Source organism: Geotrypetes seraphini, chromosome 9 (assembly GCF_902459505.1).
Source record: "Geotrypetes seraphini chromosome 9, aGeoSer1.1, whole genome shotgun sequence".
Classification (NCBI taxonomy): domain Eukaryota; kingdom Metazoa; phylum Chordata; class Amphibia; order Gymnophiona; family Dermophiidae; genus Geotrypetes; species Geotrypetes seraphini.
In genome coordinates this window covers 46,464,531-46,489,827 of record NC_047092.1, presented here as the reverse complement: position 1 = coordinate 46,489,827, position 25,297 = coordinate 46,464,531, and the positions used below count along the sequence as shown (strand labels likewise).

Below are 25,297 nucleotides of genomic sequence, written 5' to 3'. Positions count from 1 at the left end.
TTCCACTGCAGCCTTAACCCCCAGCCCCACCCCATTCCATCAAAAACCTACCCCCTCAGCCTGTTCTTATCCTTTGAACTGCATCAGGAGGGTATCTGCACATGCGTGGATGCAATGCAATGATGTCACACATATGCATGTGTGACATTACCGCATTATCCCAGGACAAGCAGGCATGATATTCTCACATGTGGGTGACGTCATCTACGGAGCCCCGATGCGGATAGCATTTCAAGCAAACTTGATTGAAGATTCAAGCTTGCTGTGCTGCACCACGCATGTTTGATTCCTGCTCCACTAGAGGGCGCATCCCCTCCTCGTGGTCTCCAGCTCGTTTTTTTCCGCAGAGCTAAGAAGACTAAGAGATGCCCTCCTGATGCGGTCCCGAGTTGGAAACTTTTCCAAACCCGGACAAAGTGCCGGTGTTTGAAAAGCCGTCCAGACGCCCGGACATGTCCTCTTTAAAAAAAAAAAAAAAAAGACATGTCTGGGTAAATCAAGACATCTGGTAACCTGAGGTTAAGTGCTATTCCCACACTACTCAACTCCTGAAAATGCCTATCCATATATCTCCAAGAAGGAGGCAATCTGTTTTTACAAGTCTACTTTGAGCCCCTGACTGATAAAATTACCCCCAAAGTGAACAGTTTTTTTTACGATTTGCAGAAGATGCAAATTCCTGGGGTGACATATTTAAGAGTGCTTGGGTCTTTTGAATTTTCCAACTGATGCTTTGGACCTTTAAGTGACACGTACTGTGCCCCGCTGTAAAAAGTATGTCAATCAACCTTCTATTTTCTGCACAATAGTGACTAATATATCAATCCATTTGTGGGTATAATTAGTCTGATAAAGGACTAGGCTTGAGAATACGTAGCTGGAAGCAGAGCTTTGCATCAACAGAGAAAATATACTCAATGCTCACCCAGACTGGACTTCAGAAAAACATTGAGTGTGAGAGGAGCAAATGGTGCAGATCAAAGCATCCCCTATTCTCCTTGTTCCAGCCCCTTTCTGTTGTAACCTAGAGGTAGGAAAATGTATTTTATTTTCAGGTTAGTGATTGATATGTGATCTCTTAGCTGTATGCTTCTGAAATAAGCTGAATGCTATAAAATCCAGTGTGCCATCTCTTGACTTGAACTTTTCACATGGAATTTATAGATTGGGAATAGTTTGGGTTGACTAATCTGATTTTTCTCTGGTGCATAATTCTTTTATACAGTATATACCTATCAACCCTGAGGCTTTTGCATTGAGTCCATAAATGTTTTGTGGCAGCTAAAATTCAAAAAGTTTTGAGTAGATAGCTATAATTTTGCATAGACATGAGAGGGCAGTAGGTCATGTGAGATGATGGAGCTGAACCAGGGGTCTATGTAGAGAGCCACATGAGCACACGGCTTCTAACACACAGCTTCTCAAACTATGGTTTTGGAATTCAAGTGGGGTACTGATCTAGGTAGGCTCTCCATAGGTACATCATTATTCAAAACCTCCAGGAGGCCACACAATTTTATTTGACTTCAGTTGTGGGGTCGCGGGCACAAAAAGGTTGAGAAGGACTGTTCTGACATGAAGGTAACAAAGTTTTGCCTTTTAGATGCAGTAAGCTAAATTGTATGCCATTATCATTCTGTGTTGGAGGGGTGGGGGTGGGGAGCTCAGTAAATCGAGCCCTCAATGATATCAACTGTCTTTTGTTCTCTTGTATCCTTGAGTACTGCCACAACACCCAAAAGACGTATGACCTATTAATTTTTAAACAAGGATTTTGCCAGAGGGACCTCTTCCTGAATGCATTAAACTAAGTTGACATGACACTTTTGAGCACTTGAAATGCATAATATGTTGCTTTAATAATTAGGTGATTCTTCAGCAGGAGGAGGGATCTCAGTATTATAAAGCAAAGGTTTTGTGGTATTTGAGAGGAAATTAGCATATAGTCCAAGAGCAACTAGCTAGCAGTGTCTAATTAACCTGGGAGACAGCAGATCCTCTGTTGAGATGTGCTGTCGAGAGGAAGGTTATAGTAATTTTCCTGGGTGGTTTTTTTTTTTTTTTTTTTTCTATCTCTGAATTTTGAAAGTCATCTGTAACGCAATAAAGCTTAGTTCTTCATAAGATCCACCATGCTCAACAATAAGCATCTTTGCACTCTGATCTGTTTCTTATATTTTGTGATTACATGTTCAGTGTAGCTCTTATTGTATTTAAGGAGCTGATTGTCAGTCTTCCAACTGTGCTAATTTAAGTGGTTTGCATATGCAATTCTGGCAAAAGTTATTAAAACCTACTCGGTATATTTTTAGTCCTCTCTCACAGCTGATTAAGTTGATAAAAATTGTTCAATGACAAATAAATGGCTTTTTTACCTGAATAAACCAGCACATTGGTTGGAGATATATTGCAGCTCAGAAATTGTAAAATGAAAAGGGTCTGGAACTTCTAGCAGGGGTATGGGGCAAGATCTTTAAATATGTTCGAAATGGGACTGTTGGGGGAATTTGACTGGACTTGCTGCTTGTAATTGGAGCTTCTTCTGTCTCTTCCCCAGGCTGGATTTTAGAAGGTTACAGAAGCTGCAGATTGCAGCATTAGACACTTAACTAGTTTGGTCAGCTGTAGTGGAGATGCCGCTTTTATGCAGCGGCAAGAAATATTGGATGGTGATCTAAAATATCAGGGGGATATGTTGATGCACATTCTACCTATATGGAGGTGAGGAGTGGCCTAGTGGCAGAGCTCCTGCCTCAGCTCCCCAAGTTTGTGGGATCAAATCCTAACCCTGCTCCTTGTGACCCTGGGCAAGTCAATCTAATTCTCCATTGTCCCATGTACAAAATAAGTACATATCCACAACAGTAAGATGCACTATGTTAGATGGTATTTAGATAACACAGTACAGGCTGAATGACAATTTTCAAACGGAGGAAAAAGCCTCAGCCAAGGGCCCTCCCACCTCCACAATGGTGGAATAGCGGTGGTGGAGCGTTCACTTCGCTGGCAAAAAAACCTCCTTTAAAAGAAACAAGCACTGTGCTGTATATTATGCTTGCTTAGCTTAGAAGACATTTCAAGATAGATGAAAAAACATATTCAACTTATCTTCTAACGGTGGCCAGCGTTTCACAAGTCTGCTGCCTCAGGGTGTAACGTATCTGATCAAGCTTTAATTCGGACGCTGAGCGCATCTCCTACATCTTGCTCAGCGTCCGAATTAAAGCTTGTGGCAGCAGGAGAATTGGCATCTTTCCTGCTGCTGGTGGAGGGTGGGGGAGGAGTATCTTCTCAAAACGGCTTTTCTAGCAGTCCCCGACACTGCCATGCCGGGGTTTAAAACAGTGCTGCTGGGGTTTTAAATAGTGCTGTCACTGTACCGGCACCCCTGGACCACTTGCTGATTTTTGTTACCAAAAGCTGACGCCACACTTAAAGAATGGCTCAGAAATTTTGAAGAATCCACCAGAGTGCTCATTTCAATACTGAAGAGCCCATTTGCATGTCAGTGTTGGAGACTGCTAGAAATCTTGTTAAAAGCAGAGATAAGCCGTTTTGATAATCCGCTGCTAAAAATCCGTGCAGGCTAAACTATCGGAAAACAGTTTAGCGACAGCTTTAAACTTTTGAAAATCTGGGCCTCAGTGTTCTATGACGGGCACTCAAGGCCTATTGAATGCAGATTTTGCACCCAAATTTGGGCACCAGGACTTAAACCTTCTGGCATAAGGCGTAGTTCCCAGTGCTCAGTTTGGGCATGCATCCTCTGTATTCTATAACACTGTGTGCAAATTTTAGGAATGCCCTCACAAGCCCATGCACCTCCCATGGTAATGCCCCCTTTTGGGGTTTTGCACTGTGGGATTTGAGCACATAGTTATAGTGCATAGCAAGATGTGCACCCAAATCAAAATTGGTGCCAGTTAGCACCCAGTTATTGGTACAGTTATTGGCATGTTAGCCAGTTTAGTTGGGTGCACATCTTGGATCTACACCTATTGTCCTGTGTGTCTGTCTTAATTAGATTGTAAGTTCTTTTGAGCAGGGGATGTCTCTTGAATGTTTAATTTACGACGCTGCGTGCATCTGGTAGTGCTATCGAAATAGTAGTAGTAGCAAATATTGGCACCCAACTAAACTGGGGGGGGGTGTTGGGCTGGGGTTAAATGTATAAATCCATCTTGGACATTGGTCTGCCTTGTTTATAAATATCTTCTGATGTTCTACACAGGTCACAATAATAATGTTGGTCCAAAAAGTGGTGAGCAATGTCGTTTTTTTTGTGTTGTTCTTATATTTCTTCTTTTTTTCCCTTTTTTCCTTATAGGCAAAAAAGAAGTTCAAATTTTGACATAATAGCAATATCCATTGTGTCCACTGGCACGGGAACTAAGGAATATCTACTTCTACTCTTGGAGACATGTTGCCTCTCCCTTATTTTGGAGCAGCTGTGAATTAGAATGACACTCGTTCTCAGAAATAAAAAACTTCCAGGTAAGATTACTCCTGTCAGATAATCGTGAACAGGGACACCTATGGCCTAATATTGAAGACCAGTTGTGGTTTCACCAATATATACTGTTAGGTTGATCAGGATGATTTTTGGGGGGCCACATCCTGCTGGTTGTATAAGAGCAGAGGGAAGGCAGTATGAAGGTGGGCCAGAAAATTATCTGGATCTTGACAAATAAGTTATACATTTTAGTTTAGGCCTACTGAATGGCAGGTCTAAACTAAATGTATAGTGCCAGCAGGGGGGGATCACTATCTGGATTAAGTTAAACTGTTAGTACTAGTGTTTAACTGAAGCCAGATGGGTCTGAATTACCATTACCCCCTTCTCCCCGTATATATTGCTTCAGGTTCTAAGACCAAAGTGATTGGTGAGACTTTTGTTCAATGGCTTCCAAGATATGACTGATAATTCGTTCTTTGTTTATACATGGTATGTTGTCTCTCTTTCTAGTTAAATATGGCATGTTGCCATCACGTCAACTTAGGTTGTCACCTCATCGGTCACTATTTTTCTCCTTTCTGCATAAATAAGTACATGTAGAATGTATAGACTATATTAGTTCACTTGCTAATGAAAGTGTGTTGGCTTTTGCCTGGACAGGCCTAAACCACTAACTGACTAATTAGCTCAGCACTGTCATAAAGGGCCCAGGGGAAGTAGGGGAGAGAAGAGATAGTGGTCTACCTACTATGGTCTGGAGGGGGTGGGTCCCCCTCTGATGCAACTGGTCAGTCCTCCATCGAGACCCAGCAGCATCATTTCAGGAGAATTAGCTAGCTGAAGTAAGTGCATGCAAAATTGGAAGCATCTTGACAACCCTGAATCTGACCCTATTTAAACCTTTGCTCTAGTTGGGAAGCAAAGGTTACCCACACAGTTTCTGAAATCCTAATATTTTTATAAAATACAACTATTAGGGGATTTTCAGCGATGAGTAGACTAGGAAGGGTAGTGCTGCACATTGGCATTTAGAAAACAGGGATTTAATTATTGTGCCAACCAATTCTGGAAGTGTTAAAATAAAAAAAAAAAGCACCCTGTGGTTCAAAAGAGTCCCAGTTACTATACAACAATGATATCTATTGATCAGAATTTAAAGATAACACAATTGTAGGGTTCCAAAAGGGTTGTTGCTACATGCTGGGACTGGGTAAAACAAGGACCTCGCGGATCTTAACCCGCATGCCCTTAAAAATCTGCTTACTTCGGGGGTGAGTGAGATCCACCAGGTCTGCGAGAGCCAAAATGAGGATCTCTGTGAACCCAGGTGTGCGATGAAGATCCGCAAGGTCCGCAGCCAGCAAAGGCAGAAAAAAAAAGAGGATCTTGCGGACCCTACAGCACTTAAGCACATGACCTTAAAAAGAAAGCAGCCTTGGCATGGGGTCTGCATGGATCCTTGTTTTTTTTAAACTCCTGCAGACCGCATAGATCCTACTGTAGGGGGGTAAGATGACAGTGGCAGCAATGGTAGGTGGAGTCCCCCTTCCCAAACATCCCTAGTGATGCACAAAAGAGACCCTTGTTTCCATGCGCTAATTACCGGCAATTCTGGAGCTGCCAGTAACTATTGTGCACCGGGAAAGGGAAGGGCTGCCATTATAAAGAGGCAGCCCTTCCGGCAGGAGGGAGTGGGTATCCCTCCTGCCTGATTTTCCACAAAACGTAAGAGGGGGACTGAGTGGTGTCGGGAATGGAGGGTCCTTGAGCTGGGGGATGTCTGACTCTACCCCTCCCCCCAGCCCACTAGACCACCAGGATTTTGTTTTGGGGTGGTGAGTGTGGTTGGAGGATCGAAAGGGGGGAGCTTGATGTCAGGGGCTTGGTGTCAGAGGGTCCCGTTTTGGGCCCCCCTGCCATTAAGGTTGCAGGGGATTTTTAAACACTGTTGTCTGTGTTGTGTGCACAACACATGCACAACAGTTGCCGGCAGCTCCAGAACTACCGGTAATTAGTGAGTGGAAATGGGGTCTCTCTTGTGCATTGCTGGGGGGGTATGGGAAGGGGGGCTCATGGAGGGGGGGGAGGCTGGAAAGAGAGTAGGGGGAGTGCCACCTACTCTTGCTGCCACTGTCATCTTACTCCCCCGCAGTATGATCCATGAGGACTGCAAGAGTTAAAAAATGAGGATCCGTGTGGACCCCCATGCCAAAACCTTTTTCTTGTTAAGGACATGCGCGTTTAGTTCTGTAGGGTCTGCAAGATCCTCTTTTTAACTTCTACTTTTGCTGGCTGCGGACCTCATGGATCATAACCGCATGCCCGGGTCTGCAGGGATCCTCATTTTAATTCCCACAGATCCCGCTCACCCTCCGAGGTGAGCAGATTTTTAAGGTTGTGCAGGTCCTCAAGGTCTGCATTTTGTCCAGTTTCATACATGTTGCCTAGCCATGGACTGCTGCTATAGTGACTGGGCTTAAGTGAGTGAGAAGGTTAAAAAATAATGATTAATTCCAGCTCCTAACCACAGACTCAATTGAATTGAAAGCTCAAAGGTGCAGGAGGAAACCGACACTTTGTCATCTTTCACCAATAAAAAGAAATAAGCAAGCTAGGCTAGTCTTTTTGGTTCTTATCCATTCATCTTTTTGCTGAAGTAGCTCTTGATTATTATTTTTTTCTAAAATATGTTTGCATAATGAAGTATCCAATCACATTTTTTCCATTTAAGTTGTGTGTGTTTCATCTGTGGTGTTCTGTGCTGAAGTACTATTTTTGAAAAGTGGTACAGTTTTAAGCTTTTTTTTTTATTCCACTTCAAGAAGGATTGCGCAAGAGAATTCTGTTCAGGAAAACATTTTCTTTCATTAAGCTAAATCTGTGTGTGATATGTACTTCCAGGAAATATAGATTATTCTTTAACCATTGATCTCGCAGGTGAGGGAATGTGCACAGCAGATTGTCATATCTGGTTTGTTACCCACTACGTTAGTTCTTCTATGAAATCCAATGTTTTGACTAGTAAGGCAAACTACCATAAATTGTTTCCTGAAACTTGGCAAAACTAGGGTGATTTGAAATTGCTGAAGTTTTCTTTACTTGCAGTATTACCCATAATCCTCCTTGAACTGGAACAGTCTTGCTAAAAACAATGTAAAAAGTTCGGTAGTCTGCTTTTCTCCAAATGACTCATGCAGTGTTGGACAAAATGTTGCTGTCTATTATTCCGACCAATATTTCCATAGCCTTCCGCAGTAGGCTATTACATTTAACTGTGATTTAATTAAAAATAAAATCAAGTTGCTTACTGCAGTTTAATTGGCACTTGACTGGTTTTGGAGTTCATTAGCTGCATTTTTCCAGAGGGTGCCATTTCAGTGCAAAGTATAGACCACAGTTAAATTTGTACTGAATGTGTAATTAGGTAAGGGCCTAAATATTCAAAAGTGATTAGATATATACACGTGTGTTGAAAACTTCAGATAGCATTAAAATTGAATGTATTGTCAGCTAGTGTGCCAGATCCAAGATGGCAGCATATTGCTATGGCTTCCATATAACCAGGCAAATTATACACTCCAGTGACATTTTGGCTGCTGTATTTTTTTTTTAATCAGTCAAGCAGAGCAACTTAGTTAAAGTGATGAATCTTAAGCCTGCAAGTTAGTCTTCATGGATTCTTGGGTCAAGATGTAAACAATCTAAGCTGGTATCTCCATTCGTGGTCAAGATGTCAGCTGGTAGAAATGCAGGGATTGTGCTCCCTACCTTACTGGCCAAGGTCTTACAAAGGAAAGAGCTGCTCAAAGAGAATGAAACATTGATGGGTAGCATTAATGAGGAGATAACTTTTTATCAAAGTGAAGCTAAATATGATACTGAAGTATTAGAAAATTATGTAATGGCTCATGCTGACCAGCTAACAGACGTTAGATGCCTTACTAAGCAAATGCAGAAATTATAATGAAACATGGAAGTCCAAAATAACAGGGTGTGTTGCAATAATGCCTCAACCAGGATCTTCATCTTTACCTGAACCAGGATCACCAACATTCACCAGCTGATCTATCCCCTCATCCAAGGGAGTGAATACAAGCGACTATTCAACACCCTCGTCAAGTACATTGCTACAAGAACCTGGAACACCCTTCCAATGCCCATAAGAACAGAATTGAACTATCTCACCTTCAGGAAAAGACTGAAAATGTACCTATTTGACAAATTCCTTTCAACTCAGTAACTGCCCTTTCTCCATGACCATGTAGCCTTCCTCCAAAATGGGTGTCAGATCAAAAGTGCACCGGGACAAAGGCGCGCCCAGACAATTGAGTGCAGCGCGCGCCGCCACACCGCTCTAAATTACTGTTTTTAGTGCTCCGACGGGGGGGCGTGGGGGGGGAACCCCCCCACTTTATTAATAGACATCGCGCCGCGTTGTGGGGGGTGTGGGGGGTTGTAACCCCACATTTCCCTGTTTTTAGGGAAAAAGTTCAGTTTACAGTAAAATGTGGAGGGTTACAACCCCCCAAACCCCCCATAACGCTGGCGCGATGTCTATTAAATAAACTGGGGGGGTTCCCCAACAAAACACCCCGTCGGAGCCCCTAAAAACTATAATTTAGAGCGGCGCGGCGGCGCGCGCTGCGCTCAATTGTCGGCACGTGCTTTTGTCTTTCGCGCCGTTGTCTATGAACCCCAAAATGTGATGTAACTGTTTCCCCTCTTGCAGCAATGTTACCTTCCTCTACAATGTGTTGCAACGCTTTCCCCATTGTGTGGAGGGGACTGTACAGTTGCTATGAAAGACTGAAGATGTCTATACTGCCTGCATGCGGTGACAACTTAGTTCCCGCTCTCTTCTGCTATCACACTTCCTCAGGTTTATTGAGCACATTGCTGAGTTTATTGAGCGAACTGTTGTAGAGATAGTCTCTTGGTATATAGCTAGCTGCTATTTGAACAGTCATCCTTGCGGTGCTTCTGTGATTTCTGAAAAGTTATGATCATGGCTAATAATGGCCTATATTATAAAATCATTTCTCTGAATGTTAAGTGAAAAGGAGAATGTGTATTAGTTATTTCTGCAGAAGATGAGCTTAGTTGCTAAATATGCAGAGAAGCTTGCAAATGTTAGTTGTCTACTATGCTTCAGCAGCTCAAAAAGAGTAGAAGTCACCATTTTGATAGAGATCTATCCCATTCGCCTTGGTTTTCACAAAGTGCTGAGCGCAGGCAGATGGACATTGGCTCATTTGAAGACTGCAGAAATGCATCTTCAAATGCAGCTAATTCAGGGGTGTCCAATGTCGGTCCTCGAGGGCCGCAATCCAGTCGGGTTTTCAGGATTTCCCCAATGAATATGTATGAGATCTATTAGCATACAATGAAAGCAGTGCATGCAAATAGATCTCATGCATATTCATTGGGGAAATCCTGAAAACCCGACTGGATTGCGGCCCTCGAGGACCGACATTGGACACCCCTGAGCTAATTGATATGTGTTTTGAATGTACTGTTGGGGAGTACCGTATTTTCTCGCATATAACGCGTGCGTTATACGTGGTTTTTACGTACCGCACATACCCTCGCACGTTATACGCGTGAGTGCGTTGTACAAATTTTTTTTTACATAGTCCCCCCCCGACGTCCGATTCACCCCCGCAGGACCGCTCGCACCCCCACCCCGAAGGACTGCTCGCACGCACTCCCACCCGCACCCGCACCCCCACAGCCTCCCGACCCCCCACCCCCCCATCATGTAGAAGCTCCTCCCGGTGTCCTGCTGCTTCCTCTTGGCGGTCCCGACACCCGACACGATCAGGGCAAGAGGGAGCTCAAGCCCTCTTGCCCCAGCCAACCGCGGCACACCCGACACGATCGGGGCAAGAGGGAGCTCAAGCCCTCTTGCCCCAGCCAACCGTGGCACCCCTGACACGATCGGGGCAAGAGGAAGCTCAAGCCCTCTTGCCCCCCCAACTCCCCGACACGATCGGGGCAAAAGGGAGCCCAAGCCCTCTTGCCCCGCCGACTCCCCAACTCACCGACAATATCGGGCCAGGAGGGAGCCCAATTCCTCCTGGCCCTGGCGACCCCCCCCCCCTGCTAGTTGTTCGGGCCAGGAGGGAGCCCAAACCCTCCTGGCCACGGCGACCCCCTACCCGCACTACATTACAGGCAGGAGGGATCCCAGGCCCTCCTGCCCTCGACGCAAACCCCCCTACCCCCAATGATCGCCCCCCCAAGAACCTCCGACCGCCCCCCCAGCCGACCCGCGACCCCCCTGGCCGACCCCCACGACACCCCCACCCCCCTTCCCCGTACCTTTGTGTAGTTGGCCGAACAGGGGAGTCAAACTCGCCTGTCCGGCAGGCAGTCAACGACGGAATGAGGCCGGATTGGCCCATCCGTCCCAAAGCTCCGCCTACTGGTGGGGCCTAAGGCGCCTGGGCCAATCAGAATAGGCCCGGGAGCCTTAGGTCCCACCTGGGGGCGGGGCCTGAGGCACATGGGCCCAACCCGACCATGTGCCCAAGGCCCCGCCCCCAGGGGGGTGAATCAGACGTCGGGGGGGGCATCAGGCTTTCAGGGTGGGGACAGGACTTCAAGGGGGAGAGGAGAGTCGGGGCGGGCGAAAGGAGAGTCGGGGTGGCCAGAGGAGAGTCGGGGCGGGCGAAAGGAGAGTCGGGCGGCGACGGGAGAGTCGGGCAGCATGCGCGGTATACGGGTGTGCGCGGTATATAAAAATTTATGTACATAGATTTGTGTTTTTCGCGCGCTATACCCGTGTGCGCGTTTTACACGGGTGTGCATTATCTACGTGAAAATACGGTAATTGGTATCTGTTCTTCCCTACAGTGAGAAATAGTGCCATAAAGACTATTTGCTGTCTTCCTCTCTCAAAACAATCACATAGCAGAGAAAATATGCAAAAACAAGTCACACAATGAAATTGAAAAACTGAAGTTTTTTTTTTTGAGAGGGTATACGTGTTAATTCCGTACCATTCCTTACAGCAAGCACTGGTTCTTTGTCCTTCCTTCTCAGAAGAGAATGAAAAAAGCCATATTACATTTCTAAAGCTTTTGAAGGTAGCCATTTTAGGATTATGAACCATTGTATGGCCTATGTAAATCCACCAAACCTGTTCTACAGTGCCTCAAGCACTTTTAGTTATTTTACCTTCAGCTGATAGGTAAGTTGAATGCCATTAAGGGTGAAATAAATGATTGGGGAAGGGAGAACTTGTCTGGAGCAGCACTGACCGCTTTTACATACTAGATGGTCCAGTTGGGTTATTTGCTGTCACTTGTATACATGGCAACAAGACCGCCAAATGTATTTGGATCTTGGAACACTCCGAGCCTACAGTCCCATCCATATTCTATGAAACAAAGATCATCTAGTTTATCAGAGTCCAATTAACCACATAAAATCAGGCTTGTATCCTGTTTACCCAAAGCAGAGCTGTCTCTAGCTGAATTTCATACATGCATGATGCATCTCTGAAAAGGAGAGGGAAGGGCAATGTTTAAGTCCATTTTACTTGAGTGACCTTAGCCAAAGGACTTGCTTAAAACCACATAGATGAGATATGAGCAGGATCACATGCCTTTAATGTCGATATATTGAATTGGGTTTTGCTGCCTTTTAAGTTTTATTCTGACTTTATCCGCACCGGCAGTAAGTCAGCCTGGGGTCAGCCAAAAGTCTCAGCTTTGTAAAGGGGAAATACTGAGGATCCGAATGTGCACTCCTGACTAGCATTTAAAATGCTGCATCCCTTTATTCCTGCCCTTCTGCCTTCCTCTGAGAAAAAGAACTTTAATGTGAACATCTGAGGGATGCTGTAAGAAGCTTTTTATTTTGTAGAGTCCTAGGGTTGACATTTTTATTTATAGAAAAATAAAAATAAGATAAAAGCTACCTATCGTACTTGACTTCCATTTCAGAAGCTCTGTCAGCAATGTAAGAACATGTTATCTATACCAGATGAAGGCTGGCTGAAATGTTTCTTTAATTTACTAAGTGAGATCTCCCATTGGTTTAAGATAGAATCTCAGCTTTGTGTTCAAGAGAAACTGCCTGATATGTATTCTGAGTGGAGGATTCAGTGTTTCTAACAATGTGTGCACTTACACTTCCACCTCCCCATTCGTGGTTTCCCTACTTGCGATTTCACATAATCGCAATTTTTTTTTTTTTGGGGGGGGAAGGAAGAACCCCCCCTCCCCATATTTTGGTCTTCATCCCGGCCTTATCTGGTGGTCTAGCTGGTTTTCGGGGCAGAAGCAATCTTCCTACGCTCCTGCCCCGTGCAGATAGTCTCTCGAGAGACTACGGGAACTCCCCACAGCCATTTCCTAATGGCTATCTGCACGGGGCAGGAGCGTAGGAAGATCGCTCCTGCCCGAAAATCAGCTAGACCACCAGGTAAGGCCAGGGTGCCAGGGGAAGGCGGAAGGGAGGCAGGGGTGGGTCAGAGCCGGATATTCGCGGTTTTTCGCCATTCGCAATCCGATTCTGCCCGTATCCCCCGCGAATAAGGAGGGAGAAGTGTACTTATTGTAAAAAGGAACTCCTTTATACCATTTTATTTTGCTGTCAAAATAAGAAAATACAGGCGTACAGGAGCTTTTTTTTTTCACCTGTAACCCGTTCTGAACTTGTTGGGGAGAATGGGGTAGAAAATGAAATAAATAATAAAACTGTGAGGTACGTCTATTTAAAAAAAAAAAAAAAAAAAAAAAGCACCAGCATTTGGGCATCAAGAATGCACATAAATGATCGGAATATACACACACGTGTGTGAATGCCAGTCTTCTGGCTATGTACAGTTCTGTAAAATGCTTCCTAAATGGGATGGCATGTTAGTGTGAGGATGGACAGAGGACACAGTTCCAGTATAAACAATACAGTTTTTTAAACAGACTAAGGGCTCCTTTTACTAAGCCACGTTAGGGCTTTAACACGCGGAGTAGCGCGCGCTAAATTGCCGCATGCACTAGTCCTTAACGCCAGCATTGAGCTGCGTGCTAGTTCTAGCCGCATAACGCAGGTTTAGCGCGCGCTAAAACCGCTAACGCGGCTTAGTAAAAGGAGCCCTAAGTGAGAGCGTTTAAACCAGTTGTAAGTGGTCATGCCTATTGTACCTGTTAAGCTGGTATTTTGTACAACTAGTTTTTCTCTCTCCCTCTCTTTCTCCTGCTTTCTTCCCCCCCCCCCCCCAAGGTATAGCTTAATTTTGTTACCCGCTTAGGAATAGGGCCAGACATGCTGGGGGCCCCCAATTCCTCTCTTCTCCTCCCCCCCAACATCCCCATGCACCAAATGCCCTCCCATCCAGCATCTCTCCTTTCCTCCTCCTTCCCTCTCCACCCTGAGTTCCACCACATAACCTCCCTTCATTTAAAAATCATTATGGACAAGTTTTCTGGAGGGTGGCTTCATAAATAAACATCCTACATAGGAAAGTCTTTTCTACACTACTTAATGTCTGGCTAAGATATTGCCAAGTGGCTCGGACTGACCATTCTCTGAAATAGGATGCTGGACTTGATGAACCACCAGTCTGACTCAGTATGGCATTCCTTGTGTACTTATGACACCAATTGTTAAAAGCCTGAATCACAATGAAAGGGATGGTATAGTTCGACCTCCCCTAAATGCCTTCTATATCAGTCGTGTTTACGGCCCTCAGAAGTGCCACTAAATGTTCAATAGACTTTCATAAAAGTTGGCTTTATGTACCCTGTCGTCATCGGTATGAATCAGTCTATATCAGTCGTGTTTACGACCCTCAGAAGTGCCACCAAATGTTCAATAGACTTTCATAACAGTTGGCTTTATGCATCCTGTCGTCAATGGTATGAAATCTTCAATAAGTTAGATAAAACCGTCAGCTCAACTAAGTGATAAAGTAAATGGTACTTAACTTGGGTGGTAGGCCAAGAGAGATAACATCGCCAACATGTTTCACCCTTAGGGGGTTTCCTCAGGGCACAATCCCTGCAACACAAGACTAACTTTAGTATATGTTGAAATATTATCTTATACAGAGCTAAACGATCCCAATTTAATTCAGTTGCTTACCTCAATTTAACTCGTTACTCATGATGTGGCCACCCGGTATGTGATCTAAAGATGGCCGCGGCATGGTACTCTGCTCATTAAATACTCGGCGGTTCAGCTGTGAATGACGTCACTGGGCATACCATCCCTTTCATTGTGATTCAGAGTTATTCCTTCTATTGAAATTAATTGCACAAGTCCATTTGGCAACCAATTGTTAAAAGAGCATCTTTGAACTTGGGTTTTGCAATGCCATTTTCTCGTACTACTACTACTACTACTATCCATTCAGTCGTGTCCGACCTTTGGATACTATGTAGGCCAGTCCTCACCATGCTTTCCTGTTTTCAACAGCTTCTTTCAATTGCTTGATGATGATTCCCATGTCATTCTTGATTGTATCCAGCCAATGGGCCATTGGTCTCTCCTGCAATCTTTTACCAATGACCATTCCGAGTAGCACCTCCTTTTCTAGTGAATTTGCCCTCATCACATGTCCAAAATAGGTCAGTTTCTGTCTGGTAATCTTGTTGGTGATTCTACCTGTCCAAGGGATTCGTAGAGGTCTTCTCCTGCAGCACAGTTTGAAAGCATCAAGTTTTCTTCTATCTGCTTTTGTGAGTGCCTGTCTCACATCCAATATGTTGTGATTGAGAACACAATGGCAGTGATTGTGACTGAGATGTCCTTGCACTTCATATTTGGTACTTGCTCACCGTGGCTGCATGCCCCAGTGCTAATCGATGCTTGATCTCTGCTGTCAAACTGCCGCTGTGATCAATGAAGGGGATCCATTTTCTCATGGAATCCCGAAATTGGATTTTTCTGAATGAGTGCAATTAAGAACATAAGAACATAAGAAGTTGCCCCCGCTGAGTCAGACCAGAGGTCCATCTTGCTCAGTGGTCCGCTCCCGCGGCGGCCCATCAGGCCTAGTGCCTGAACAGTGGTCCCTGATTAATTTTGTAACTTACCTCTAATCCCATCCCTATAATCTACCTTTACTCTTATCTGTACCCCTCAATCCCTTTGTCTTCCAAGTACCTATCCAAAGCTTCTTTGAACCCTTGTAGTGTGCTCCTGTTTATCACATCCTCTGGTAGCGCGTTCCATGTATCCACCACCCTCTGTGTGAAAAAGAACTTCCTGGCGTTTGTTCTAAACCTCTCCCCTTTCAATTTCTCTGAGTGCCCCCTTGTACTTATTGATCCCCTTAATTTGAAAAATCTGTCCCTGTCTATTTTTTCTATGCCCTTCATGATCTTGAAGGTTTCTATCATGTCTCCTCTAAGTCTCCGCTTTTCCAGGGAGAAAAGCCCTAGCTTTTTCAATCTGTCAGTATATGAGAGGTCCTCCATGCCCTTTATTAGCTTAGTTGCTCTTCTCTGGACCCTCTCAAGTACCTCCATGTCCTTCTTGAGGTACGGCGACCAGAACTGAACACAGTACTCCAGGTTCGGGCGCACCATAGCACGATACAGTGGCAGGATGACTTCCTTTGTCCTGGTCGTGATACCCTTCTTAATGATACCCAACATTCTGTTTGCTTTCCTTGAGGCCGTGGCACACTGCGCCGACGCCTTCAATGTTGTGTCTACCATCACTCCCAGGTCTCTTTCAAGGTCGCTCACCCCTAGCGCTGATCCCCCCATTTTGTAAGTGAACATCGGATTTTTTTTCCCTATATGCATGACCTTGCATTTTCCTATGTTGAAACTCATTTGCCACTTTTTGGCCCATTTTTCCAGTGTTGTCAGATCTTTTTGGAGATCTTCGCAGTCCTCCATGTTATTGACCTTGCGATATAGTTTGGTGTCATCCACAAATTTAATAACCTCACATTTTGTTCCTGCTTCCAGGTCGTTAATGAATATATTGAATAGGAGTGGTCCCAGCACCGACCCCTGTGGAACTCCGCTCGTGACCCATTGCCAGTCTGAGTAATGTCCCTTTACTCCAACCCTCTGTTTCCTGTCCGCCAGCCAGTTTTTGATCCATCAGTGGACCTCCCCTTGCACCCCATGGTTCCATAGCTTCCTTAGTAGACTTGGTGGCCCCAGGAGAAACAATGGGAGTAATATTCAGTTGGCAGCGATTGGCATTTTGCTGACCTCCATCAGCAATTAAACCCGGATATTCAATGCTGGGCTGTGTTCAGGTTTTGGAATTGTTTTTGCAGAGTCAGCTACCCATAGCTAGTTACCGTATTTTCGCGGATATAACGCGCGCGTTATACGTGATTTTACGTACCGCGCATACCCCTCGCGCGTTATATGCCTGAGCGCGGTATAGAAAAGTTTTTAAACATAGTTCCCACCCCGCCCGACGCCCGATTCACCCCCCCAGCAGGACCGCTCGCACCCCCACCCCGAACGACCGCTCGCACGCGCTCCCACCCGCACCCGCATCCACGATCGGAGCAAGAGGGAGCCCAAGCCCTCTTGCCCGGCCGACTCCCCGACGTCCGATACATCCCCCCCCGGCAGGACCACTCGCACCCCCACCCCGAAGGACCGCCGACTTCCCGACAATATCGGGCCAGGAGGGAGCCCAAACCCTCCTGGCCACGGCGACCCCCTACCCCCACCCCGCACTACATTACGGGCAGGAGGGATCCCAGGCCCTCCTGCCCTCGACGCAAACCCCCCTCCCTCCAACGACCGCCCCCCCCAAGAACCTCCGCCCGTCCCCCAGCCGACCCGCGACCCCCCTGGCCGACCCCCACGACACCCCCACCCGCCTTCCCCGTACCTTTGTGTAGTTGGGCCAGAAGGGAGCCCAAACCCTCCTGGCCACGGCGACCCCCTAACCCCACCCCGCACTACATTACGGGCAGGAGGGATCCCAGGCCCTCCTGCCCTCGACGCAAACCCCCCTCCCTCCAACGACCGCCCCCCCCCAAGAACCTCCGACCGCCCCCCCAGCCGACCCGCGCCCCCCCCTGGCCGACCCCCACTACCCCCCCACCCCCCTTCCCCGTACCTTTGGAAGTTGGCCGGACAGACGGGAGCCAAACCCGCCTGTCCGGCAGGCAGCCAACGAAGGAATGAGGCCGGATTGGCCCATCCGTCCTAAAGCTCCGCCTACTGGTGGGGCCTAAGGCGCGTGGGCCAATCAGAATAGGCCCTGGAGCCTTAGGTCCCACCTGGGGGCGCGGCCTGAGACACATGGTCGGGTTTGGCCCATGTGCCTCAGGCCGCGCCCCCAGGTGGGACCTAAGGCTCCAGGGCCTATTCTGATTGGCCCACGCGTCTTAGGCCCCACCAGTAGGCGGAGCTTTAGGACGGATGGGCCAATCCGGCCTCATTCCTTCGTTGGCTGCCTGCCGGACAGGCGGGTTTGGCTCCCGTCTGTCCGGCCAACTTCCAAAGGTACGGGGAAGGGGGGGGGGGGGGTCGTGGGGGTCGGCCAGGGGGGGTCGCGGGTCGGCTGGGGGGGCGGTCGGAGGTTCTTGGGGGGGGGCGGTCGTTGGAGGGAGGGGGGTTTGCGTCGAGGGCAGGAGGGCCTGGGATCCCTCCTGCCCGTAATGTAGTGCGGGGTGGGGTTAGGGGGTCGCCGTGGCCAGGAGGGTTTGGGCTCCCTCCTGGCCCAACTACACAAAGGTACGGGGAAGGCGGGTGGGGGTGTCGTGGGGGTCGGCCAGGGGGGTCGCGGGTCGGCTGGGGGACGGGCGGAGGTTCTTGGGGGGGGGGGCGGTCGTTGGGGGGGGGGGAGGGTTTGCGTCGAGGGCAGGAGGGCCTGGGATCCCTCCTGCCCGTAATGTAGTGCGGGGTGGGGTTAGGGGGTCGCCGTGGCCAAGAGGGTTTGGGCTCCCTCCTGGCCCGATATTGTTGGGGAGTCGGCGGTCCTTCGGGGTGAGGGTGCGAGTGGTCCTGCCGGGGGGGGGGGGATGTATCGGACGTCGGGGGGGGGGGCATCAGGCTTTCAGGATGGGGACAGACCTTCAAGGGGGGACAGGACTTCAAGGGGGGACAGTGCACGGAAAGTCAGGGGGGGTGAACGGAGAGTCGGGACAGCGCACGGAAAGTCAGGGCAGTGCACGGAAGTCAGGGCGGGCGAAAGGAGCGTCGGGCATCATGCGCGTTATATGCCTGAGCGCGGTATAGAAAAGTTTTGGTACATATCATCGTGATTTCTGCGCGCTATACCCCTGTGCGCGTTTTACACAGGTGCGCGTTATATCCGCGAAAATACGGTAAGTCCAGTATTCAACACTTAACTGGCGACAGATTCTTGCATAAAGAAGGGATTCACTTTTGTGTGATCCTATTATGGGGTTAACCTGATCGATTAAATGCTGAATATTGACCCTTAACTAGCCAAGTGCCAATTCAACCCACAAAATAGCTGGTCCACAGTTCAACACAAACTAGTTATTTTCAACATTATTAACCAGTTAAGTGCTGCTAAAAATTAGCAATTGGGCCCCAAACAGGCAATTTAACCAGTCAGGAGCCATTTCTGGCCAGTCAAATCACTTTGAATATTAACCCCTACGTGTTCAAGTGGATTTATTTTGTGTAAGCCATGGCAGCAATGAACCTCAGCCCTAAACCTAGAGTACAATCTGGTAATGCTCCCTGAAGTTGGTAAATCCTATTAAAGAGAGAGTCCTTCTGGAGTTTCAATGGGGAGTTTAAAGTACTGTTCCTCTAGCATGGGTGACATTTTTGACTTTGAGAATAGCACAACTTAAGAACATAAAAATAGCCTTAACTGGGTCATATCAATGGTCCATCTAGCCCATTACCGTTTCGGGTTTTCAGTAGCATCCGTTCATCGCTGCAGAACACAGATCAGGCAAATTTGTTGCGTGTTCTTTGATACCACTGTTTTATGGGACCCCTGATGAAGACGTGGTGTTCGAAACATGGACCGTGTTGGGTCTCATAACCTGTAAAAAATAGTCTATTTGTCCGCAATAAATTGTTTGTCCTAAAACTTTGCCTGCATCTTGTACATCTGTCTGCAGTTTTTCTTTTGTCCTTGTTCCACTGCATCCTTACAATTTGTTGGATTTGTCTTTGTCCGAATTCTATCTAGCCCAGTATCCTGATTCCACGGTGGCCAATTCAGGACACAAGTACCTGGCAAGAACTTGAATAGTAGCAACATTCCATGCTACTGATCCCAGAGCAAGCAGTGGCTTCCCACATGTCTGTCTCAAAGCAGACTATAGACTTTTCCTCCAGGCAGTGGCATAGAGGGGGGGGGGGGGCGTGGCACCCCTCCTCCTCTCAGCCACCCCCCACTCCTCGCCATGCACACGAGCCCCTTGCCTTCCCCGTACCTTTTTTTATTTCCCAAGCACGAGGTTGTTACCCGCATTGGTGCTCTCTCTGATGTCACTTATGGGACCTGCGCCTAAGAAGTAACGTCAAAGGGCAAGCCAACACCGACATAGGCATGCTGTTCATGCCGGATAAGTTAAAAAAAGTACAGGGAAAGGGAAGGGGGTGCCCGCGCAGTGGGGGTGGGGTGGGGAAGAGGAGGGGTGCCGCTCACCCTTTCAATGCCACGACCTACAGGAACTTGTCCAAACTTGTTTTTAAACCAGCTATATTAATTGCTCTTACCACATCCTCTGGCAAACGCGTTCCAGAGCTTAACTAGAGTGGAAAATAAAAATTCTATCATCAGTTTTAAAAGTATTTCCCTGTAACTTCGAGTGTCCCCCTAGTCTTTGCAATTTTTGATAGAGTAAAAAATTGATTCACTTGTACCCATTCTACACCACTCAGGATTTTGTAGCAGGTCCACATTTTAGAATAGTCAAGGACTATATAAAATATCCCAGGCCAAAGCCACTATGCATAATTTTTTTCCATTGGTTTTATTTGGATTTTATGGAAACTTAAAGCTCTTTTGATATTGAAGACCTCTCTAAACATGATCCTGAAGTATCACATTTTTTTTTTCTGCTCTTTCTGTCTATAATCACTCCCTAATCAAACTTGGTTTCCTCAGCATGGTGGTTTAAATTATTTTCTATTATATTTTTTAATTTAGAAGAAGACAATAAATCTTTAAAAATGTGACCGACAGCAAGCCTTGTGAGATTGTGTTTTTGAACCTTAAAAAAAAAAAAAAAAAATCTTTATTAATTTTCAAACTAAAAACAGTGCATATAAGAATTCATAAAAGTTATTTGAAGAACAGTACTTACATCCATCCATAAAATATACGAGACCCCTCCCCCCTGATTTCAATATATTCAAAAAGAAACCAAACAATAGAACTTTTATATCTTCATAAACCAGTCCCAATAATACTATCCCTCTCCCTCCCACCCACCCCCTCCCCTAGATGTGTAATTATAACCAGAAGTAAAGGACTAAACCATTCAATTAGAATCGATAAAATTGGTCAATGGACTCCACGTTAGATTAAACCATTTATTATTAACCCTTTGTTCAGAAATCATTTTCTCATATCTAAAACACAAAAATAACGAATTCCACCGAAAAGTAAAATTTAATCAATCAAAATTCTTCCAATTTTTCGTGACCATTTGCATGGCCACCCCAGTCATTATACCCAGTAATCTGTTTTTTTTTTTGATCTGTTGGAGGTGTAGAAAGTAGCAAGGTTCCATATATTACTACCACTTCATACGACAGCGGAATCGCAGTCTCCAAAATCAGATTAATATGTCCCCATATAGATCTCCAGAAGTTAAGTATCAAAGGACAATAGAACCACAGATGATCCAGTGTCCCTATGTCTAGATGACAGTGCCAGCATCTATTAGATTTTGAATTATCTAACTTTTGTAATCTAACAGGGGTCTAAAAACTTCTATGCAACCAAAAAATCCATGTTTGTATCATAGATGTTGATGCTGTACATCTCATCCTCCAAGTCCAAATCCATATCCATGGCCATTGCGTCACAGAAATCTGCTGCTTAATCTCAATGCTCCAAATATCTCTCAAGCTTGTTTTTGGTTTCTTATTTTTATAATCAGATATTGATTTATACCACTTGGCTGCCTGATGCCCTAGCAAATCTGTCTGTTTTTGAACCTTTTAATATTTTGCCTGCTGACATAAGCAGAATGGAACCAGCACTGATAAAGTAGTGGTAATCTTTAGTCAAAACATATGTTGAACCTTCCTTGAGCTATTGGGCTCAGGAAATAACACAGTATTAACAGTTTCCTGTATTGCCTTGATATTTCTTAGGGGGTGGGGGTGCTTTCGATCCCCTTCGTCCTCTAAGAGGAGGGAAGAATGAATGCATATAAAATTACCCTGTTCTCCTGGGCTGGAAGCAGGGACTAAGAATCCTCCTTCTGTACTCAATAGCATATTTAATTTAATTTTAGTGCGAGTGAAAAGTTGGAGCTGAAACTACTGTACAACTGCAAATTTGTACGGTACTGACTTAATTGCAGTGTTGAACCTCCTCATTACCTTTGACAAGCACCAATGAAGCCCTGACTTCCTTGATGATATAAAAATCACTTTGTGGTAATGACCATTAACTCGCTGACAGGGTGAGGAGGAGATTAGAGGGTTCCTTTTCCTTTTCTAAAAGCGGCTTGCACATGTGCTTTTCATCTGCGTGAACTGCCAGAAAAACAGTATTGAGGATTTGCTCATTTGTTGAAATTTTTGTTAATTGTCAGTGTAATCCTTCTACGTCTCTAAACATTATTTTGTCTCCTTGTATCTGGTTGTCACACCATTGTCAAATATGCGTGCTGAGGTCTGATGATGTGTTCTAAAAAAAAAAAAAAATCCTCTTTTGAACAATGTGATCAGTTACCATCTTTATATTTCAAATCTGTGACAGCATTGATGACAACTACAGCATGGTGTCTATAGCCAATGTGGGGAGTGAGGATGGCAAGCACCCAGCTGGTTATTTAATGTTATAAAGCCGACATCTTTGTGGGGTGGAGAGGGCACAGCAAAAGGTTCTTAATATTTTGGTATTTATTTTTAACAGAGGTTTGGAAATGTTGCCCACTTTATATTTTATTCAGCTTTGCCGTTGAGGTTCCCTTCTTGGCCTCAAAATGCACGTTTTCCTAATTGAGGGAGAGGGCGAATGGCCTTGTCATAACTTTCTTCCATCCTTCTGATGTACATCAGGATCTGTCAGCCCATGCAGTCTTGTGTCTAGACTTTCTCTCTTCCCTTAATTATATTTTTTTGTTTCCTTTTTCAGCTGGCAGCTTCCTCCTGCTGCTTGAAATGGCCTCCTCTAAGGCTGTGGTTCATGGGTTTTCATTTGCTGCTCCCTAGGAGCTTGCTTTTTCCTCCCCCCCTTCCTTTAATGTTCGCCCCTTTTTCTCACTAAGCCAGCTGTCACAGCAAGTATCCTTGACCCCAGCCACAGACCATGAAGCCCTTGGAGGCCTGCATGCTTTCACCCACAATCGGAAAAGAAATGCCCTTGTTGTACAGGGACTGAGGGTGGCTTCCAAAACTGTGAATGCTGTTTTCACAACAGCTTCAGATCAGGCTGGCCCAAAGAGAGGAGCTGGACTATGATACTGGATCAGGGCTTCTGCAGTGCACTCTCATTTAATCATTGGACTTGATTTTTTTTTTTTTTTTCTCTCTCTCTTCTGAAAAAAAAGACATATGTGAGGAGTGGTCATTGTAGTTGGTGGCGAGGGGGAGATGTTCAACCCTGGGCACCGTCTTACCAAGGATGCGGCAGCTCTCCTCCTCTCTGCCCCACCCCAACTCCTCTCCTTGCCCATGTACACACCCCTTGCCTTTCCCTGTACCTTTTTTTTTTTTTTTACTTCCCCAGCGTGAGGTTGCTGCCTGTGTCAGTATCGGCGCTCTCTCTGATGGCACTTCCAGGACCCACACCTAGGAAGTGATGTCCTAAGGGCAAGCCAACACCTATGTGGGCAAGCCAACACCTATGTGGGCAAGCCAACACCTACGTGGGCAAGCCAACACCTACGTGGGCATGCTGCTCTTGCCAGAGAAGTTAAAAAGGTACTGGGAAAGGGAAGGGAGCACATTTATTTATTCCTAGGCAGCATTACATTTATTCCTAGACGGCATTACAAAAGTAATATATACAAAATGACACAGACCAAGCTTATACAGACATCTTAAATTACAAATGAGTAGTTACAACTTAGGGGGCCGTAATTATGTTCAAATCATTTATATTGCGAATGTGAAAAATACAAAAGATCAAAAAAAAAAAGATACAACAAGAGCAAAGGAATCAATATCCACCAATACACAATTGTCAGAAACACCCAATGGAGCAAACCTATCAGCCCGACTCCCCCACTCTACCCAGCCCCCAAGAACTCCCAAAACAACTCCCCCCCCAGGGGTCCCCCTCCAGAAAATATTCACAGTACAAATCATCCTAAAACCAGCATTAAACAACATATCTTTCATTGAAAAGCTTCTAAAAATAGTGTAGTTTTCAGTATTTTTTTAAACATCTGAATGTCCCTAACATCTAACGCCCTTAGCGGTCCAGCTAAATGGGGGGAGGGGAACGGACACCACCGCCCCAGGTGCCGCTCACCCTTACTGTGCCACTGATCGCAGTAGTCTGAGAACTAGGGAAGCCAGGTTCAAATACCACTTCTCTCACGGATGCTTCTTGTGACTTTGAGGAAATCACTTCACCATTTATTGTCTAAACATGACTGCTGTTGATGTGTTACTTGATCACAGAGCCCATTCTTTACCATGGAACCTGTTTATGGCATTAGCGCACGATAGAACGACAAATAAGAGTACAAGAGGGCATTCGGAAAAGTTGAAAGGGGACAGATTCAAAACGAATGCTAGGAAGTTTTTCTTTACCCAATATGTGGTGGACACCTGGAATGCGCTTCCAGAGGGCGTAATAGGGCAGAGTACAGTACTGGAGTTCAAGAAAGGATTGGACAGTTTCCTGCTGGAAAAAGGGATAGAGGGGTATAGATAGAGGATTACTGCACAGGTCCTGGACCTGTTGGGCCGCCGCATGAGCAGACTTCTGGGCACGATGGACCTCAGGTCTGACCCAGCGGAGACATTGCTTATCTTCGTATGTTCTTAAGTAACTTCTAAGACCTCTAGGGCAGCAACCCGCCTTCTATACTTGAACTGGAAAGACAAGCAGTTAAATTGAAAATATATATAAGAACATAAGAATTGCCACTGCTGGGTCAGACCAGTGATCCATCCGTACCCAGCAGCCTGCTCCCGCGGTGGTCCTTAGGTCAAAGACCAGTACCCTAACCGAGACCAGCCCTACCTGAGTATGTTCCGGTTCAACAGGAACTTGTCTAACTTTGTCTTGAATCCCTGGAGGGTGTTTTCCCCTATAACAACCTCAGGAAGAGTGTTCCAGTTTTCCACTACTCTCTGGGTGAAGAAGAGCTTCCTTATGTTTGTATAGAATCTATCCCTTTTTAACTTTAGAGAGTGCCCTCTCGTTCTCCCTATCTTGGAGAAGGTGAACAACCTGTCCTTATCTACTAAGTCTATTCCCTTCATTATCTTGAATGTTTGATCATGTCCCCTCTCAGTCTTCTCTTTTCAAGGGAGAAGAGGCCCAGTTTATTTAATTTCTCACTGTACAGCATCTCCTCCAGCCCCTTAACCATTTTAGTCACTCTTCTCTGGACCCTTTCGAGTAGTACTGTGTCCTTCTTCATATACAGTGACCAGTGCTGGACGCAGTATTCCAGGTGAGGGCATACCATGGCCCGGTACAGCGGCATGATAACCTTCGATCTGTTTGTGATCCCCTTCTTAATCATTCCTAGCATTCTGTTCATCCTTTTCACCA

At 45.9% G+C, this 25,297-nt stretch overlaps 1 protein-coding gene across 2 annotated transcripts in view; it reads left to right on the top strand.

Moving 5' to 3' along the window:
• Positions 1-25,297, top strand: part of PLXNB2 (plexin B2) — a 621,264-nt gene that overhangs the window by 141,384 nt on the left and 454,583 nt on the right. For both annotated transcript variants that reach the window (XM_033959733.1, XM_033959732.1), the window contains exon 2: positions 4,328-4,494. The gene's annotated coding sequence lies outside the window, so the exon portion shown is untranslated. The remainder of the gene's footprint in view (positions 1-4,327; positions 4,495-25,297) is intronic.